Source organism: Lonchura striata, chromosome 3 (assembly GCF_046129695.1).
Source record: "Lonchura striata isolate bLonStr1 chromosome 3, bLonStr1.mat, whole genome shotgun sequence".
NCBI lineage: Eukaryota > Metazoa > Chordata > Aves > Passeriformes > Estrildidae > Lonchura > Lonchura striata.
In genome coordinates this window covers 79,689,420-79,695,419 of record NC_134605.1, presented here as the reverse complement: position 1 = coordinate 79,695,419, position 6,000 = coordinate 79,689,420, and positions in this window count along the sequence as shown.

The window sequence follows — 6,000 nt, the reverse complement described above, 5'->3', positions numbered from 1 at the left end:
TAGTTCAGCTTACCAAAATCTTTCATTCTACCCAACACTTTACAGATCACTCCTTAATGTAACTGTTCTATCCTCTACTGAATGCAAGGATGTGACACCACACAAAGCATTCTTAGACATTCATGATGGTATATTTTGATGTCTAAAGGGTCCTCACACATAGACCAGTCTCCATTTGCCTAAATTTAAATTTTGTTTTCCAAGGCTACTCTCTTTCCACAAAAAAAAAAATAGTGTGGGACTGGAACCTTCAGTGCTATAGCCCATAGATATTTAGACTGCTTCTCACCCTCACCAAATGTTCAGGAAATTAATATACCCAGTTATAGCAAAGTGAAATAAATGCCTGCTTAGATAATTGCCTTTATACTCACTGTAAAATGCTTTTGAGTTACCACTACAAGGATGGCTTGGCCTGAAATGAGTTCTCCCCAAGACCTGGTCTCTTAACACAGCTTTGGGGTCTGTTTAATACTTGTGAGGCTACACTTCTGCACAGGATTAGTAAAACCACATAAATGGCATTTGCTTGCACATCCTTGTGTGACACTGACAACACCCTGCCTGTGCATGTTGCAGGTAATCCGTAGTGCTCACTGCATCAGCAAGGCCTTTATCACACAACAACAGCAAACGTCTGCAGGACCTATCAAAGGGTCTTTGCAGATGTGTCTGGAAGCATTAGTGTCCATATTGCACTTCAAAGAATACAAAGACTATCTGGGAACACTTCCCTGAATTGGGATCCATTTTTCTGCTTTTCTGGTTTCTGCCATCTTACATTTAAGTATGGCATCTGGTTTTCTTCTTACTGAGAACCATATACCGAGTATAGCAACCAGGAAAGGGTGGAGAGGCATTTTCCTTTGGGTTACTGAAAAACATTGCCTGAGGAATGGAAACACTGCTTTGGTTGTGATACAACCTCTATTTTTATTACTTTTCTCTGTAAAATACAGAATCATTGTGGGGAAATATATAGTCAATTATCTTCAGTGGAAAGGATACACCATCCATCAGCAGAGCTTCTGGGGGATGGAGCAATGAGTTGCAACTTTGTCTTGTCTTTCAGTCTATGCCTCAAAAACTGCAGAATCACAAATATAAAAACAAAATATGAGAATGTGAAATGCAAAAAAGCCAGTTATCCATCTGAAAAAGATCACAAATGGACAGAAAAATGGCCAAGACATTATGACTACAGCTGCTGTGTGGGTAAAGAAGTCTGGAACAGAAAGGGGGATGTCTTAGGGACTGGAAATGTGGTATCCATAAAGCTCAAGTCAGTGGCAACATTACCAGTGGCCACAGTGGGTCCAGTTTTCCTTCAATGTGCTCTAAATTTATTCTTGGCTGTCTACTATAGCATCTAAATAAAAGCAGTGGTGTGCAAATGAACATAAGGGTGTGGATTAGTCAAAGTGGCAGCAGCATTGACAAATGCCAAGTCTGTTCTGGGTTATGCTTAACATCCACTGCTGTGGCCCAGCTTTCAGGTAGACTAAGTATTTTCACATCATACTTTGCCCTTCCCGGCTAGGCCTTGATGTCAGTTCTCAGTTTAGGCTACAGCTGCCTGTGAGAGGTGCACTGAGATATGCTTGGATAGAACTGTACATTGTGGGTGTCCCCACAGCACCTGTGACATTCCAAAAATGTGTGGTGGCACTGCAGGCTCCATATGTGTGATCTCCATATCTCCTGCCACTCCCTGCTGCAAAACTGGAACCCAGGTGCTTGTCTTGAAACCTGGGTGCTACCTCCAACATTTAGAAAGGCCTCAAAGAAAAAAATTGGAAATTTATCCATCTCATGGAAGTTTCATGTTCATTCTGCAGTAGTGGAAGATATGAGATATTAACTATTTAAGTGCCAATAAACCTCTGAAAGTGACACACAAATGAAATTCAGCTGAGTGCTTCTATATGCTCACAGTATTTGAGCAGATTTACAGATGATTCTTAAAAACATTTACTTTATGTACCTCAAATTCTAAAATTGAGGCAGAAGATTCAGATTCTTATTTTGTTGTAATTGCTCTGTTTGGGCACCAGCTAACTGAGATGGATTTATGGCCAATTCAACACTCTTTTCAAGAGTAAGTGGTGAATACATAGGATTTCAAGAGTAAGCAGTCACTGCAAAGGACTTCTTTTTTTGGGTAACAAACATCTTTTCAGAGTTTAAACAGAACATCACTGACAAAAAGCATTTAAAGCAACTTGAATTCTCTAGAAATGCTATTTCTTAATGATGAAAGTCATCACTTCTGAGAAGTGTGTGTCACCTTGTCAAGTCAATGTTTTGAATCAACCATGTAACTGAGGAATATGATGGAATATAAGGCAAAAATGAATTTTCCTGTAATTTTGCATATACCAAATTGGCATATCTACAACTTTGTCATAGATACAAGGCAAAGTATTGATTCTTGAGGATCACATTAATGAAGAGCTCAACTGACAAAGTAACAGTTTTTGTTAACTGCAGTCAACCCCGAAAAAGCACTAACTCATTATGATGAATGGCAACCTTTTAAAGCATAGTTCTATACAGATTAATTAGATATATTATATTTATAAGAAAAATATACCCATATAGCTTGTGAGCTACTTCTGAGGACTATTTATATTTTTCTTCTGTTGAACTGCTTAAGGTACAGGCTTACTAGCTAGCATTAATGACAACAATGCCCATGACTTTCAAGTTGCTCCAGTTGTCCCTCTGCTGAAGCATAAATGAACCCTCTTAGAGTCTGATGATGCTATAGAATAAAATAAAATAAAATCATAATAAAAAAGGACTGTTCTCTTATTAAAAACAGAAGCTTTCATTCTCCCTGGAGGCCTGATATTTATGATCAAGCATTTCATGCCTACTTCTCTTGTCCTAATTCTGGTCATTTGCAACAATGCTGGTGTTAAGTGACTATGAAACCCTAGTCTCTGAAGTAATCAGATTTTCAGGCCCTGTGCCCTATGTCACATGGAATCGTTTATTGCAGTACAATAGGAAATAAGGCCACTATGCCTAACAGTATTCCTGGAGGGAGAAATGCTGCTCATTGCTGAGTAACAGTATACCCACATGATTATTGGTTGTAAATTCTGCCTTCAAAATCAATGGCTTTTTGCATTTAGAAGTAGCAGAACCAAAGGGCAAATTACCAAGGAAATAGAGGGAGAGAAAATGTGCAAAGTACCAAGCCCCTGCTCAAGAAACTAGTTGCATGGAAGCGCTAACTTCTCAGATCCAGTTGATACAGCGCAGCTGAACTGGTCTTGGCAGCTAGGATAATATGGGCTGTGAGAAGTATCAAAGTTCCATCACTGGCTAAAGACCCTGGCAAGCAGCTCAGTCCATTTTCCCCACATAAAAACCTCACAGCTCTGCTTTCAGCCCAGTATCTCCTTATACACAGCACTTGTTGGGACTATTCTTTTGCATAGAAATAACAAGAGAGGTTCAACTGCAAGTGGTTAAAGAATTGTGGACTTGTTGTATTAAGTCTCTGAAATTCACAGCTTACCTTCGAGTCACTGTCTTTGGTCTTGCTGAAGCTGTAATGAAAAAAATAGGCCCAAGTCTCTCAGTTTTCCAAATGTAGTAAAAAGTGTTTGAATACACATTTTAATATATTTTCTGTGGCATTTTTGTAAAATACAGATATATATAATTATAGATATAATGCATACATAGCATTTACTGTATTGATAAAAAGCTAGTCTTTTCACAATGACAAACCAATATTTACAATATTATTCAAATTTTAAGGAACAAATAAAACAATATTGTATGATTATATGACAAGAATAATTTGAAGAAAAATAAGAGACCAGTTCTAAAAAATTCCCAGACAATAAAGTACATAGTCTTGACAGGAGCACCATCATGAATATCCATGCACAACCCTTTTTTTTTCTCTCTCCCTATAGGAACATGAATGATTTAGCTCTTCCATATTTCTACCTAGTCACAGCTGATATGTTGATATGGCTACTTATGCTTTTTCAAGTACAGATTAATTGTATCATCTTTCCACTTAATATTTTTCCAACTGCAAAATTTCTAAGTTTTGCCTAGAGCAGGAATAACTATACGGAAGTTACTTCTTAATTTAAACCAATAGAGCTATGATAATTTGCACAGCTGAAAATTTTCCCATCTTCTACAGACCTTAGAACCATCTCACAAAAAAAAAAAAGCATGAGTTTGAATGACGTTTTAGCATTGCATGTCTTCTAGGAAATATGCCTCAAAGGATACTGCACTGCCAAGACCAGCAACAGACCTGAAGTACACAAATTTATCTTGTTATATTCATATATGAACACTACCCAGCCATTCATCTGTAATATATTGTCCACAGCACATCAAATGTAAAGATGATCTTTATCTTCAATGTACTGTCACCCATTTTTCAGAGGAAGAGAAGTGCTATCATCATGTTTTTCAGAAGGAAAAAATCTGATAGAGACTGAGTGAACTTAGGTTTACTCAGAAAGGTCACTTAGAAAGTTTAAGAAGGAAGCCCACATCACCTCAATTGCATCATCTTCTCTTTCTAACTTTATACTTATCTTTAACAGAAACAAGTTCATAACCAATAAAAATAAAGCATTCTTCAGAGAGTGCTTAAGCAGAGGCTTAAAGATTGCTGCTCTATTCCCAGATAAGAGGAGGTAGCAAGAAGGCTGTTTCTGCATGTGTTATCTCCATCCCACTGAAGAAATATTAGCTGAAATGAGTCTTTTTTGAAGTGAGAGTGAGTAAGCCCACTATTTTGCCTGAAAAGATATAGGAACACTTGAGACACATGAAAATTCACCTTCACCAATAAAAATCCAACAAACATAAACCTGAAAGACCTTAATCTCCTTCAATGCTGACTTTGGAAGCATTTTCAAACACATCTGTATCCACCTTAGAATGCCTTTACATCACAATATAAGTGAGGATTAGCAAACTATAGAAGATGACCTGTTCTCTCAAGCACTAAAGTTTGTTTCACAACCCCTGTGGTTCAGCTCTGACAGATAGGCAGCTGAGAAGCAGCTTTTGCAGAAGGACTGGTACACACCTGGGCTGCGCAGGTGCAGGTGCAGATGAGGACAGAAATTTCACCCTGGTAAATGCCTCCCTGTTGTCCTTGTCACTCTGGAGAAGCCTGGTCAGGAGCAGATGGTGATCTACATTCTTACAATGGCCATTTAGAAACCAGAGGTGGGAATGCAGGAAACCTCTCCTGTTCCAGGACAAAACCTGAGCAACAGGAAAGCAGCTATGACAGCATTCTGCTTCCAGAAATACTTTTGGGCAAACTGGGTCATCTGCCTAATTGATACAGGTAATGTATTTTTGAAATACTGAGGCTGCAGGACCTTTTGCCCTTCTTAAAAAAAAAAAAAACAAAAAACAAAACACCCAACCAAGCAAATACAAAAGAAAAAAACCAAACCCGAAACATGTCTCTCGCACACAAAACAGGTAAAACCAATAACAGAATTTCTCATCATGCTCACTTTTTTTTTCCTAAATCAAACTGAATTGTTCTTTAAAAAAGTAAGAATACAAAAACAAAGATACATTAGAATATCTTACTGTCCAGTAAATGTCTTATAGGCAATATTTGTGGAGGAAAAATGCATCAAACCCTACCTCTGACAAAAATTAAGCACCCCAATGTTCATTTCATACAAAGGAATGCTGCTTCTAGTGCTGTTTGTTTGAATTATTCCTATCACCACAATTTGGATATGCATTATTTGTCTTCAAATATATAATCATAAATCTAGACTAATGCTGAATAAAACCAAATCTTCAGTGAGAATGCTGTGCCATTGATAAGTAAAAACAGCATATCATGCGAAGGCAAACTAATCTTTCTGTTTACTTTGTAAATAAACCATTAGCTAAACTTCTATTTTAGGCTGGATGCTTGATGCTTAACACTAAGAAGTCCAAATATCCTTTGTATCCCTTATAACAGAAGAAAGTTGT